This window comes from Nicotiana tomentosiformis, chromosome 5 (assembly GCF_000390325.3).
Source record: "Nicotiana tomentosiformis chromosome 5, ASM39032v3, whole genome shotgun sequence".
Taxonomy (NCBI): domain Eukaryota; kingdom Viridiplantae; phylum Streptophyta; class Magnoliopsida; order Solanales; family Solanaceae; genus Nicotiana; species Nicotiana tomentosiformis.
This window is the reverse complement of record NC_090816.1, coordinates 136,064,759-136,080,976: the sequence shown is the minus strand read 5'-3', so window position 1 is coordinate 136,080,976 and position 16,218 is coordinate 136,064,759. Positions and strand designations below refer to the sequence as shown.

The 16,218-nt window shown below is 37.2% G+C and overlaps 1 pseudogene; it reads left to right on the top strand.

Moving 5' to 3' along the window:
- The first annotated feature begins 6,588 nt into the window (after positions 1-6,588).
- Positions 6,589-8,913, top strand: LOC104113922 (6,7,8-trihydroxycoumarin synthase-like; annotated as a pseudogene).
- The last annotated feature ends 7,305 nt before the right edge of the window (positions 8,914-16,218 follow it).

The following is a 16,218-nucleotide window of genomic DNA, read 5'->3' as shown; positions in this document are numbered from 1 at the left end:
TTGGTCGGTAATTTGCCATAACCGACCAACGTTAATCGGTTTTTTTGGTCGGTTTTTAGCGAATTTCTAGTAGTGAGGGTCTACGTACACACTATCCTCCTCGAGCTCAGACCCCATACCGTAGGAATAAACTGGTATATTATTGTTTTATTTATTGTTGATACATTTTCAAGATATGCATTTGTACCTTCGTCCTATTTTTGTAACGACCATTGATCGCCTATAGAGTTTATAAGATAAAAGGAAATTTTCGACATAGTATAATATTATTCTTCAATTCGTTAGAATCTAATAAATCTGTTTTGGATAATACGTAAAAATCTTTTTGTAGTTATATCAAATTTTCAGTTGAACACCTAAATTTTGTGGGGTTAATTCTATGACCCGCTATAGTTAATAGAAGTGATATATATATATATATTACCTTTTGAACCCAGGAAAAAATAATTCTCAGATACTTCCTTTACATTAACCAAGCTTTTAGTTTGAAGCAACAATTTCCTCAAATTTTTGGTCTTCTCTTGGGTTTGATCTTGCTGGGTTTTTGTTCTCGGCTTGGAGATGATATCCATCCTTCCGGTTAGATAAAGACTGCATATAAGTTAGGGAAGAATTAAGAAAAGGAAAGAAGAAAAAGAAAAATAATAAGAAAAAGAAAATATATTAACAAAAGATGTTGTAAAAATTGCAAAACTTTTTTTGTATTTATAAACAATGTGGTATCTCGAAAGTGCGTTAGTCAGTTTAATTATGAAACGTCCAAAAAGCCTGGTCAAATACGAACATTATTATTATAAAAATACGTCCTAGAACTTGTTATTATTGAATTGAGTAAGAGGTCTCTTTCTTTCATACGACTGAACCCGCAAATTACGTAGATTGCTTTGTTTAGTATTTCCTAAGTAACCAAACCAATCAAAATAGCAATTATTATTATAAAATTATGTACTACAATATGTTATTGAATTGAGTGAGAGATCCCTTTCTTTCCTACGACTGAACGCGCAAATTGCGTGGATTGGTTTTCTTGGGATTGCTTAAGTAACCGAACCAATCAATATAACAATAGTATAAAAAAAATACGTGGCAAAATATGATTCGTCCTAAGACACACTAAGTGGCCGTACTGTATGACAGCCACAAAATTTAGGTGTTCAATCGGAAACTCGAGGGATTCTTTTTATGTATATTATCCCATGTTAGTTGAGACAATTCATTGATCACACAAGAAAAGATAACAAAAATGTTGTTCCTCTTCCTAATAGCTATACCTGCACTTGTAATTTTCCTTTTAAAAAATTGCAGAAAAGTTGGAGTCAAAAATGACATAACGAATATAGGCATCTCTCTAGCACGAGTGTTCCTCGTTTTTTGGTATTTTAGGGCAAAAAATAGGAATTCAAGACGATTCCCTGATTTTTGAGTGCTATAGTCTATGTCATCGACATGTATTCGGGTGACTGTGTGATGACCTGATAGGTCATTTATGTGTTCCGAGCCCTCAAATAGATCCGTTTAGCCTTCCTCAATTTACGTGCGCAGTCCGTGTCTTTTCCAAAAATTTTTTATGAAAAAATTGATAAAAATTTAAAACCGTGCTTTAAAACTCATTTGAGTTGAATATGGTAAACGTTTTGTGTAAACAGACCTGGATCAGTATTTTTACGGTTCTTGTGGGTCCATATCGTGATTTGGGATTTGAACGTATGCCCTAAATCAAATTAGGAAGTCCCTAACTTGATTTAACGTAATTTATTGATAACTAACAATTTTAAGGTTTAAAGAATTCGTGAGTTTGACCGTAGGTTGACTTCGTTGCTACCGGATTTGGATTTCCGTTCCAAAACTTGGTGTAGGTTCATTTCAGTAATTATGACTTATTTGCATAATTTTGTGCAAAACGGAGTTGATTTGACGTGATTCGGACGTCCAGTTGTAAAATTTCATGTTCTTGAGTTTCTTTAAAATTTTTAATTGTTTTGGTGTCTGATTCATGGTTTTACGTGTTATTTTAAAGTTTTGATCGTGCGAGCGAGTTCGTATGATGTTATTACATATATGTGCATGTTTGGTTTGGAGCTTGAGGGGCTTGGGTCAGTTTCAGATAGGCTACAGACCATTTGAACTTAGAAAAATTGCTGGTTTTGGGGGTCTACTGTTACCTGGTGTGTTCTTCTTCACGATCGCGAAGAGTATCCAGAGCTAGGGATGGATTTTCCCTACGTGAACATGGGGAATAGGTTGCGAACTCTAAGCTTTGGGGGGCTTAACCTTCGTAAACGCGACCACCCACACGCGAACGCGAAGGTTTGTGGGATTCTGGGGGGGATGGGAGGGAGCTGGGCTGGTGTTCTACACGAACGCGGTCATTGGGCAGCGAATGTGATGGCCGGGGGGGAAGTACCATTACGAACAAGAAGAACGTCTCGCGAATACGAAGGCCATTTGGGCCACAATGCTTCGTGATCTTGTCAGGTCTATCGCGAACACGATGAAGACCTAATGCCAGTGATTTAAAGTGTCTCAAATATGGGATTTCACCCATTTTTCACCATCTTCTCATTAGAGCTCGGCCTAGAGACGATTTTGAAGAGAGATTTGATCATCCTTTCATAGGTTAGTGTACTTTAACTCATTTGCTTCCATTTCCATCAAAACCCATTGATTTCTAACCTTAATCTATATTCTTTCATAGTAGAAAATTAGATATTTGGGAAGAATAGGGGGTGGGGGTGGGGTGGGGTGGGGAGGGGGGTTTGTAAAATTAAAATTTAGACCTCAAATTGAGTTCAGATTTTGAAACTAATCATATAATCGGGCTTGGGGGTGAATGGGTAATTTGGTTTTGGTTCGAATCTCGAGTTTTGACCAAGCAGGCCCGGGGTTAACGTTTATTAACTTTTTGGGAAAAGTGTATATATCTTAACTTTATGTATTGTAATTGATTTCCCTAACATTATTTGATGTTATTGAGTCAATTTTGGTTAGATTCGATTGGTTTGGAGGCAGATTTTAGAGGAAAGGCCTCGATTGAGCTTTGATTTGCTTGCAGAGCGAGGTAAGTGTTGGGTATAACCTTGATTTGAGGGAAAAAGAACCCTTGAGCTATGTGCTATGTGAATTATATGTGTAGCGGCGTATATGCGAGGTGACGAGTGTATATACGCCGTCAAAATACATATTTCCATATTTTTTCGCATTTCATTAATTGTTTTATTCTATGTCTTAACTGTTACATGCTTTAATTATTTTCCTATGCCTTAACTTGCTACTTGTCACTTGTTTCTCTCATATTAAAATATTTGTTTCTCCCATGCTTCCATGATTAATGGCTACTTTCCTTAAATGTCCATTTGTATACTTTAATTATCATATATTTGACTGTCTTGTTGCTTTGTATTAATTATAGCATCTCTTGAGTTGTACAAGGCTCCGTTATGACTTTGCTTTCATATTATGTAATCGTAGAGATTCTTGTGATTTGAGTTGATGAGTTGATTTCATTTATTGATTTTGTTTATGGATCGGGTTGCAAGCCGCAACAGGTAGAATAAGGGAGGATTGATATTGATATGGTGAGATCGGGTTGCACGCCGCAACGAATTTTATATGTAATATCGCAACAGATGAAATAAGGGAGGATAATGATATTGATATTGATACGGTTAAATAAGGGAGGATTACAGTGGGATCGGTTTGCATGCCGAAACGGGTGAAATACGATAGGATTATGTTTGTACAGTGAGATCGGGTTGCGTGCTGCCACATAATGTGTGTTTTGTATTCCTTATTACATTGTGTTAGCGTTCAGTGCTTTCGTACGAGCTTTTGAGGACTGGTGTTTCTTATTTTACTAATTTCGAGGATTGAGTTTATTGTCATCAGTTAACTGCTTTACTTTTCGTGCCTTTCTTTCCTGTTATTATTATCATTATACTGCGTACAAGTTATTATAAGTGACCCGCCTTAGCCTCGTCGCTACTTTGCCGAGGTTAGACTCGGCACTTACAGAGTACATGGGATCGGTTGTACTCATACTACACTCTGCACTTTTTGTGGAGACTTTGGAGTCGGTCACAATGGCGGTCAATAGATTGCTCAGATCAGACATCTGACGGAGGCTTAGGTACAACTTCTCGGCGTTCGTAGCACTGAATTCCCCTTCTACCTTTATCCTAGCTGTTTATTTTATTTCAGACAGTTTTACTTTGGTTCAGACTATTATCTGTATTATTCTAGCCTCTCATGCACTTGTGACACCAGTTCTGGGATTGTATCTATATATTTCGGTTGTTATAGTTTTGTCACTTATTTCAGTTCTATTTCAGTTAAATTGGTACCAGTTAATCTTATTTGTTACAAAGGCTAGAAATTGTTCTAACGTTGGCTTGCCTAACAAGTGAAATGTTAGGTGCCATCGGTCATCACGGTTCTGAGGGTGAAAATTCCGGATTGTGACAATAAAAAGTGAGTAAAACCCGATGAATAATAACAACAAAAATGAATTAACTAATGGAGAGACAATAAAAGTCGTCTGAGACGCTGTTACAACAATGTTAGACACCGGAGCAACGATGAGAGATATGGCGCACAAAGGTTACCGAAAAATTCTGACCAAACTCTGAGGTCAAAGTTTCAGCTAGCTATCGTTTAAATCACTCGAACATATCTTTTTTTTTTCTTTTCAGTTTTTACAAAAAAAAATACTTCAAAAAATTGAAAAATATATATTTTGAATTTTTTTTTCCAATTTTTACAGAATATATATTTTTCAGTTTTTAAAATATTTTTTTTCAGTTTTTACAAAAAAACATACTTTAAAAAAACTGAAAAGACTTAAAAATATATACTTTGCAAATTCCTTTTTTTTTTTTTCCAGTTATTACAAAAGAAAATTTCAGTTTTTACAAAATATATGCTTTAAAAAAACTGAATTTTAAAACGGGTCAGATGGTGGATTTTTAAAAACGGAACGGGTAAAAAAAAAAAATTGGTCGTTTTCATCTGGTGCTGACACATGACACTCCATCCAAAATAAGGGTATATTTGTTCAAAGTATGACGAGAAGGGTATATATAGCCCAATAGTATAACGAGGGGTATTTTTTTAACCATTTTCAAAAGTACAAAAGTATATTTGGCTCTTTGCCTTTATCATTTTTTGTCTCTCTTATTGTCTTATTTTTATATTTCTATTATTATATGTTAATTATCTTAACGCTTTTTTTTTTTTTTTTGTTGTTATTGTTTTTATCTTCATTACTCTTAACATGACCTTTTCATTATATAACCATATTTATTTACACGACACATTATCATTTTTTCTCTTTCTTATTATCTTATCTTATATTTTTATTACTACGTATCCTTTTCATTGCTTTAGTTATCTTAGTGCTTTGTTTTTGCTGTTTTTACCGTTGCTGTCTTCATTACTCTCAATATGGCTTTCCACAACTGTTTTTTCTTTTCAAACCTGCTGAGTAATGAGTCGAGGGTTTAGCGGAAACAAACTCTCTATTTCCACAATGTAAGAGTAGAGTCTACGTACACACTATCCTTCTCGAGCTCAGACCCCATACCGTAGGAATAAACTGGTATATTATTGTTTTGTTTATTGTTGATACATTTTCAAGATATGCATTTGTACCTTCATCCTATTTTTGTAACGACCATTGATCGCCTATAGAGTTTATAAGATAAAAGGAAATTTTCGACGTAGTATAATATTATTCTTCAATTCGTTAGTATCTAATAAATCTGTTTTGGATAATACGTAAAAATCTTTTTGTAGTTATATCAAATTTTCAGTTGAACACCTAAATTTTGTGGGGTTAATTCTATGACCCGCTATAGTTATTTGAAGTGATATAAATATTACCTTTTGAACCCAGGAAAAAATAATTCTCAGACACTTCCTTTACATTAACCAAGCTTTTAGTTTGAAGCAACAATTTCCTCAAATTTTTGGTCTTCTCTTGGGTTTGATCTTGCTGGGTTTTTGTTCTCGGCTTGGATATGATTTCCATCCTTCCGGTTAGATAAAGACTGCATATAAGTTAGGGAAGAATTAAGAAAAGGAAAGAAGAAAAAGAAAAATAATAAGAAAAAGAAAATATATTAACAAAAGATGTTGTAAAAATTGCAAAACTTTTTTTGTATTTATAAACAATGTGGTATCTCGAAAGTGCGTTAGTCGGTTTAATCGTGAAACGTCCATAAAGCCTGGTCAAATACGAACATTATTATTATAAAAATACGTCCTAGAACATGTTATTATTGAATTGAGTGAGGTCCCTTTCTTTCATACGACTGAACCCGCAAATTACGTAGATTGTTTTGCTTAGTATTCCCTGATCAAAATAACAATTATTATTATAAAATTATGTCCTACAATATGTTATTGAATTGAGTGAGAGGTCCCTTTCTTTTCTACGTGCAAATTGCATAGATTGGTTTTCTTGGGATTGCGTAAGTAACCGAACCAATCAACATAACAATAGTATATATATAAAAAAATACGTGGCAAAATATGATTGGTCCTAAGATACACTAAGTGGCCGTACTGTATGACAGCCACAAAATTTAGGTGTTCAATCGGAAACTCGAGGGATTCTTTTTATGTATATTATCCCATGTTAATTGAGACAATTCATTGATCACACAAGAAAAGATAACCAAAATGTTGTTCCTCTTCCTAATAGCTATACCTGCACTTGTAATTTTCCTTTTAAAAAATTGCAGAAAAGTTGGAGTCAAGGCACATAATCATCCACCAGGTCCCCCTGGACTTCCACTTATTGGAAACTTATATCAATTAGATAAAGAATCCCTTCATAAATACCTATGGCAACTTTCAAAGAAATATGGTCCCTTAATGTTCATGAAACTTGGTTTTTCCAAAGTAGTAGTAATTTCATCAGCAAAAATTGCTAAAGAAGCAATGAAAACTCATGACATTACATTTTCTGGCAAGCCATCATTTCTTGGCCAACAAAAGTTATCGTATAACGGCTTGGATGTTAGCTTCTCATCTTACGGTGATTATTGGAGGGAAATAAGAAAAATTTGTGTTATACATCTTTTTAACACAAAAAAGGTGCAATCTTTTCGTCCAATTCGTGCAGATGAAGTGTCCAGAATGGTCAATCATGTTACAGAACTTGCTTCAACGTCGAAATTGGTTAATCTTAGTGAGATTATATTGTCTTTATCAAGCAGCATAATATGTAGAGTTGGATTTGGAAAGAGATATGATGAGAATGGTGATGAAAAGAGGAGATTTCACAAACTTCTACGTGAAGCAGAAGCTGTGCTTGGAGATTTTTTTGTCTCTGATTTTTTTCCAATTTTTGGTTGGGTTGATAAAGTCAAGGGAAAGGGTGCTAGACTTGAAAAGATTTACAATGAGTTGGACTTATTCTATCAACAACTCATTGAGGAGCACCTCAGCCCAACTAGGCCAAAATCAATGGATGGTGATATTCTTGATACGTTAATTGTTTTACGACATCAAACATTGTCATCATCTTTGATTCTCACTTGGGATCATATTAAAGCAGTGCTAATGGTAGTTTACTCCCTTTGCTTCTATTTATGCGTCTTACTTTCCGTTTTAAATAACCCATTTCAAAAAGAACATCGCATATCTATATTTAGTAAGTTTTTACTTCCAAAGTTTTCACTTTACGCTTAATGATACTCTATTACACCGCATGTTTAAGACACTGTATATGCTTAGGTAGATGTTACTTCGTCATGTGATTTAGAACGCATCGCATTTCCTGTTGTTAGTGTTTAGTACTACTAATTCCCCTCCCCCCTCCTTTTTTTTTTCCTTATTCCTTTTCCTTCTTTTTAAGTCGAGGGTCTATTGGAAACAGCCTCTCTAACTTCACTAGGTAGAGGTAAGGTTTGCGTATACACTACCCTCTCAGACCCCACTTGTGAGAATATACTGGGTTTATCGTTATTGTTGTTTAAGACCATAAGATTCAAATGGTATTTAAAAGTCTTTTTACATTTTTAAACTTTGTGCCTATTAAAACTTGAAACAATAGAGGAAATATATGTTACAAGAATTAATCAAATCATTTGATGATACATACATATATAGTTTAACCAATGTATACATGAATTCTCAGGACGTATTTATTGCTGGAACGGACACGACCGCAGCTGCAGTAGTATGGGGAATGACAGCTTTGATGAAGGAGCCAAAGGCAATGAAAAAATTACAAGAGAATATAAGAGAATTGGTTGGTAAAAAAGGAAGAGTAGATGAAGATGATATCCAAAAGCTTCCCTATCTCAAGGCAGTGATAAAGGAGACATTGAGATTATATCCACCAGCTCCTCTTCTTGTGCCTTGAAAAACCATTCAAAAATGTATGGTAAATGATGGATATGAAATCCAACCAAATACTCTGGTTTTTTTCAATGCATGGGCCATAGGTAGAGATCCTGAATGTTGGAAAAATCCAGAGGACTTCATCCCTGAGAGATTCTGTAGTAGTAGTGTAACCAACGAAGATATTGATATTGACTATAAGTCAGTGGAATTTGAAATGATTCCATTTGGAGGTGGTAGAAGAGGGTGTCCTGGTATTTCACTTGGAGTAGCAACAGTGGAACTTGCACTTGCCAATCTTCTTTATGCATTTGATTGGGAACTGCCTTTTGGTATGGTGAAACAAGATATTGATACCAACACTTTGCCGGGTCTCACTACGCACAAGAAGAATCCTCTTTGTCTAGTCGCAAAACTTTATCACTAATTAATTACTAAGCAGAAAATCTCTATTTGTTATATAATATATTCTGTTGGTACAGCACTGTTTGTATTCTGTTTGTTGTGTTGTGTGTTAAGTAGTATTTCTTATCATAAATAATGAGAATTCTGCTCCTTTTCCCCAAATGCTAACAAGCTTTGTAGAGTCTGCAGCATCATTAAGAACTCTTTTAACTCTTGTGGTCAAGTCCAAATTGAGCGAGTTCGTACGCTGTTATTACACATGTGTGCATGTTTGGTTTGAAGCCTGATGGACTCGAGTGAGTTTCGTATAGGCTACGGACCATTTGAACTTAGAAAAATTGCTTGTTCTTAGGGTATGCTGTTATCTGGTGTGTTCTTCGCGATCGCGAAGATACTCTCGCGATTGCGAGGAATAACCTGGGCTGGGGATGGATTTGCCCTATGCAAACGCGGGGAACAGGTCACGAACGTGAAGCTTTGGGGGCTTACCCTTCGGGAACGCGACCGCCCACATGCGAACGCGAAGGTTTGTGGGATTCTGGCGGGAGCTGGGCTCGTGTTCTACGCGAACGCTATCATTGGGTTGTGAACGCGAAAGTCATTTGGGCCACAGTGCTTCGCGATCGCGTCAGGTCCTTCGTGAACGCAAAGGCCATTTGGGCTATAGTGCTTCCCGATCGCGTCAGGTCCTTCGCGAACGCGATGAAGACCTAACGCCAGTGATTTAAAATGTCCCAAATACGGGATTTCACCCATTTTTTACCATCTGCTCATTAAAGCTCAGCCTAGAGGCGATTGCGAAAAGAAATTTCATCACCCTTTCATAGGTTAGTGTACTTTAACTCGTTTTCTTCCATTTCCATCAATACCCATTGATTTCTAACCATAATCTATATTCTCTCATAGTAGAAAATTAGAGATTTAGGAAGAATTAGGGGAGTTTTTGTAAAATTGAGATTTAGACCTCAAATTGAGGTCGAATTTCAAAACTAATCACATAATCGGGCTCGGGGGTGAATGGGTAATTGAATTTTAGTCCGAATCTCCGGTTTTGACCAAGCGGGCCTGGGATTGACTTTTGTTGACTTTTTGGAAAAAGTGTAAAGATCTTAACTTTATGTTTTGTAATTAATTTCCCTAGTATTATTTGATGTTATTGAGTCAATATTGGTTAGATTCGATTGGTTTGGAGGCAGATTTTAGAAGAAAGTCCCCAGTTGAGCTTTGATTTGCTTGCAGAGTGAGGTAAGTGTTGGATCTAACCTTGATTTGAGGGAATATGAACCCTTGAGCTATGTGTTACGTGAATTACATGTGTAGCGGCGTATATGCGAGGTGACGAGTGTATATACACCGTCAAAATACTTGTTTCCATCCTTTCCCGTATTTCATTAATTATTTTATTCCATGTCTTAACTATTACATGTTTTAATTACTTCATATGCCTTAACTTGCTACTTGTTACTTATTTCTCTCATATTAAAATGTTCATTTCTCCCATGCTTCCATGATTAATTGCTATCTGTCTTAATTGTCTTACTTGTACACCTTAATTGTCATATATTTGACTTGTCTTGTTACTTTGTATTAATTGTAGCATTCCTTGATTTGGTACGAGGTCCCTTTATGGCTTGTTTTCATATTCTTTAATCATAGGGATTCTTGCGAATTGAGTTGTTGAATTGCTTACATTTGTTGATTTTTATGGATCGGCTTGCACGCCGCAATGGGTGGAATAAGGGAGGATTGATATTGATATGGTGGGATCGGGTTGCACGCCGCAACAGATTTTTACATGTGATTTTGATATGGTGAAATAAGGGAGGATTGTGATATTGATTCTGATTATATAGTGAGATCGGATTGCGCACTGCAATAGATTTTACATGTTATTCTTGATATTTATATGGTGAAATAAGGGAGTATTGTGCTTGTACGGTTGGATCGGGTTGCGCGCCGCAACAGATTGTGTATTTGGTATTCATTGTGCATTGTGTTAACTTTCAGTATTTTCGTACGAGATTCTAAGGACTGATATCTCTGATTTTACTGATTTCGAGGATTGAGTTTATTTTCATCAGTTAACTGCCTTACTTTTCCTGCGCTTCTTTCATGTTATTATTATTATTATACTATGTACATATTATTATAAGTGACCCGCCTTAGTGTCGTTACTACTTGGTTGAGCTTAGGCTCGGCACTTACAGAGTACATGGGGTCGGTTGTACCTGAACAACACTCTACACTTATTGTGCAGATTTTAGAGTCGGTCCTAGTGGCGGCCAGTTATTGCTCGGATTGATTACCTGACGGAGACTTGAGGTACAACTGCTCCGCGTTCGCAGCTCCGAAGCCCCTCTCTACATTATCGTAGCTGTTTATTTCATTTCAGACATTTCTACTTTCATTCAGACCATTTTCAGTATTATTCTAGTCGATCGCGCACTTGCGACACCAGTTCTTGGATTGTATCTAGATATTGCGGTTACTGTGGTTTTTTTCTCTCTATTTTAGTTTATTCAGTTTAATTGGTATTAATTAATTTGATTTGTTTAAAATGACTAAAAACTATTCTAAAGTTGGCTTGCCTAGCAAGTGAAATATTAGGTGCCATCACGCTCCCGAGGGTGAGAATTCCGGGTCGTGACATACTGGCCCCGAATCGCCTAAACTTTCGCAGGCCCATAAAAAATGAATTAACGAATAATAGTCATTACTTTAGTGTCATGACCCAAAATATGACCTGTCGTAATGGCGACTATCTCGAAACTAGGCAAGCCGATAACATCAATAACCCCCAATTTCCTTTAAGTTTGAAAAACATAATAATTTGAGTTTAATAAAAGGCCTCACAATTTTTGATATAAACACTCCCAAAATCTGGTGTCACTGAGTACATGAGCATCTAATTATGAATACAAGTCTGAAAAATACGGTCTATAACAGCATGCGACTAAAAATAGTAAATAAGGAGATAGGGAAGGAGAGGAAAGGTCTGGGAAACACGACAGCTACCTCAGAATCTCCAAAAAATCAGCTGTGTGAAAGAATCAACACCCACTATATCCGGGAACACCTGGATCTGCACACGAAGTGCAGGGTGTAGTATGAGTACAACCAACTCAGCAAGTAACAATAATAAATAAGGAAATGAAGATAGTAACTAGCTACACAGTTATGGTTCATTTCCAGTAATTCCAGCAAAGAATAGACATGCTATCAAATCTGGCAGTTTAATGTCAAATCAATTTTTAGACAGTTCCTGTTCATGTAATCTGTATATAAAAATCTTTCAGAGATTTCACAACAATGACAGATAACAACTAAGTGTAACAACAGATGGAAATCAAGTACAACCTCTCAGGACAACAATCACTCACTGGGCTCCCAGCCCTCATCACTCACTCTCAATGGGTACTCGCACTCACTGGGGGTGTACAAACTCCGGAGGGGCTCCTACAACCCAAGCGCTATAATCTGTACGGACAACTCACGTGCTGCACGGACAACTCACGTGCCATAATATAAATATTTGGATCCGCACGACCAACTCACGTGCTATAGTATAATATAAGGATCCGCACGGCCAACTCACGTGCTGCACGGCCAACTCACGTGCTATAGTATAATATAAGAATCCACACGACCAACTCACGTGCTGCACGGCCAACTCACGTGCTATAATATAATAACTCACAATCAGGCCCTCGGCCTCACTCAGTCATAAAGCTCTCCAGTCTCCTGGGCTCTCCACAATCATAAAAATCAGCCCAAACAACAATGATATGATACATCAATAATGAACAATAGAGACTGAGATAAAATAATCAAGTAAGTTGTGACTGAGTACAAAACAACAATTTAAGTAGACAATTCACATGTACACGACCTCTGTGGGTCCCAACAATACCAACATATAGCCTAAACATGGTTTCTAGCATGACTTATAGTCAAGTTTCCACAACACATAGAGAGCACATAACTATCAACAAGTAATTCAGCTTTACAGTTTCCCCGGGACGGACCAAGTCACAATCCCCTCGGTGCATGCCCACACGCACGTCACCTAGCATGTGCGTCACCTCCAAAATAATCACATGACACAAAATTCCGGGGTTTCATACCCTCAGGACCAGATTTAAAATTGTTGCTTACCTCAAAACGTGAAATTCTTTACTTTGCATGCCTTTGCCTTACAAATCGGCCTCCGGATTCCTCGAATCTAGTCACAATTAATTTGATTCAGTCAATACTAATTATTGTAATTAATTCCATAAGAAAATACTAATTTTTCCAATAAAATCCTAAATTAACTCAAATATCGCCCGTGGGACCCCCGTCTTGGAACCCGACAAAAGTTAAAAAATATGAACGCTCATCCAACCACGCGTCCAACCATACAAATTTCACCAAATTCCGACATCAACTCGACCCTCAAATCTTCAATTAAAGTCATTGAAGATTTTTACCATTTTTAACCCAATCTTTACCCATTTGAACTCAGCACTCTTTCCATAAACCTTATTGATACGTATAAATAATACTCTTACACCCATGAATTATACTCTTAATTATCCATCATTACCCAAACTCGAAATTGAAGATTATGGGTTAGAACCTTACCTCTTTGATGAAGAACTTGAGAGATTTCTTGTTGGATTTCAAGGCTTGGACAAGAATTTGATGAGAAAAATACTTCATCTATTTCCTCTCTCTAGAACACTCTCACTTTTCTCTAAAATCATCAGATAATTGCCCCAAAATAAGCCCCAAAACCTATTTATCAAAATGGGGTCGGGTTATGAAAATAGAAAAATTATCCCTCCGAAAACAGGTATGCGATCGCACAATGGACCGCACAATGGCTATGCGGGTCGCACAATGGACCGAAAAATTGCTGCCAAAAACTGGGCTGCGCTGGGCATATCGGCCACCATTTTTCAGTAGCACAATGTGTCATTATGCGATCGCATAATGATTCTGCGGTCGCACATCTGACCGCAGAATCGCATTTTTCCAGCCTTTGGTAATTTGGTCATAACTTCTTGTAGGAATGTCCAAATGACGAAGGGTTTGAAGCGTTGGAAACTAGATACATAGACTTTCTTTTGATAGGTAATACATCTTATAACTCTTTATATCAAGAGAGGTATGCTCATTTGAAGTTAGATCTTGTGCGAACTCACTTGAAACTTTACTCTTATAAAATTTTCAACTTCTATATTCGATGCCGAAACCTATCGAATCAAGTCCGATTGACCTCAAAATTTTCACACAAGTCATAAATGACATAACGGAGCTATACAAATTTTCGTAACTGAATTCTGACTCTGATATCAAAAATTCAACCCAACTTTCGGCATTTCAAGGCAAATTCCACTACGGACCTCAAAAAACTTTTCCGGACACACTCTTAAGTCCAAAATCACCATACGGGGCTATTGGAATCATCAGAATTAAATTCCGAGGTCGTTTACACATAAATCAATATTCGGTCAACTATTTCAACTTAAGCTTCCAACATGAAAATTCATTTTTTCAAGCTAACTGTGAATTACCTTAAAACCAAAACCGACAATTCACACAAGTCATGATACCTCGTAGGAAGTTATTCAAGACTTCAAATAGTTGAGAAGAGCGTAAATGATCAAAATGACCAGTCGAGTCGTTACATTTAGGACGCGCGTTTCTCATTTTTTGGCATTTTAGGAACAAAAGCATTGGAATTCTAGACGATTCTCAAATTTTCGTGTGCTATTGTCCACGCCATCGGCATGCATTTGGGCGACCGACCCCGAATCTCCTAAAAGTTTTCGGGCCCATAAAAAATGATCTAACAAAAAATAGTCATCGCTCTGGCATGACCGTTACTTATTGTTTTGCGTTTTAGGGCAAAAAACAGGAATTCAAGACGATTCCCTGATTTTCGAGTACTATAGTCCACACCATCGGGGTGCATCCGGCCGACCGACCCCGAATCTCCTAAAATTGTACGGGCACATAAGAAATGACCTATTTTTTTTGCGATTTAGGGGGAAAATAGGAATACAGATGATTCCCAGATTTTTGTGTGCTAGTGTCCACGCCATCGGTATGCATCTAGGCGACCGACTCCAAATCGCTTAAAATTTCAAAAATGGCGTAACAAGCATAATCATCGCTCCGGGGTGAGTGTTACTCATTTTTTGGCATTTTGGGCCAAAAAAAAGGAATTTGGGACGATTCCTAGATTTTCGTGAGCTATAGTCCACGTTATCGACATGCATTAGGGCGATGACCTCGAATCACATAAAACTTTGCGGGACCATAAAAATGACCTGACGACAAGATCATTTCTTGTTTTTTGTCATTTTAGGGCCAAAGAAACTAGAATTCAAGACGATTTCCATATTTTCGTGCGCTATAGTCCACGCCATCGGCATGCATCTGGACCCGAATCTCCTAAAACTCCGCCACGATCATTCCCCATTTTTGGCGATTTAGGGAAAAAAAATAGGAATTCAGGATGAATCCCAGATTTTTGTATGATATTGTCCACGCCATCGGCATGCATCTGGGTAATTGGCTCTGAATCACCTAAAATATTTTGGGCCCATAAAAAACGACGTAACGAACATAGTCATTGCTCTAGGGTGAGTGTTTCTCATTTTTTTGGCATTTAGTGCTAAAAAATCGGAATTAAGAACGATTCTCAAATTTTTGTGTGCATAGTCCATGCCATCTGCATGCATCCGGGTGACCGACCCGAATCGCCTAAAATTTTACGGGCCCATAAAAAATGACCTAACAAACAATAGTCAATACTTTTGCATGAACGTTTCTCATTTTTTGCGTTTTAGGGCCAAATCAACTGGAATTCAGGACGATTCTAAGATTTTCAGGTGATATTGTTCACGCCATCGGCATGCATCTGGGCGACTGACCCCGAATCTCCTAAAACTTTTCGGGCCCATAAAAAATGACCTAAAAAATAATAGTCGTCTCTCCGGCATGATCGTTCCTCAATTTTTGTATTGTAGGGCCAAAAAATAAAAAATGGGGACGATTCATAGATTTTGTGTGCTATCGCCCACACCGTTGACATGCATCCGGCACCAGACCCCGAATCTCCTAAAATTTCGCGGGCCCATAAGAAAAACTAACGGAGAATTCAAGATGATTCTTAGATTTTGTGAGCTATAGTCCACGCCATCGAGATGCATCCGGGCGACGACTCCGAATAGTCTAAAATTTTGCGTGCCCATAAAAAATGAACCTAATGAACATAGTCATCACTCTGAGGCGACTATTCCTTAGTTCTTGGAATTTTAGGGCATAAAAATAGGAATTCAAGATGATCCCCAGATTTTCGTGTGCTACAGTCCATGCCATCGGCACACATCCGGGTGACCGACCCCAAATCACCTAAAATTTTGCGGGCCTATAAAAATGACCCAACGAACAATATGCATCTCTCCAGAGACCGTT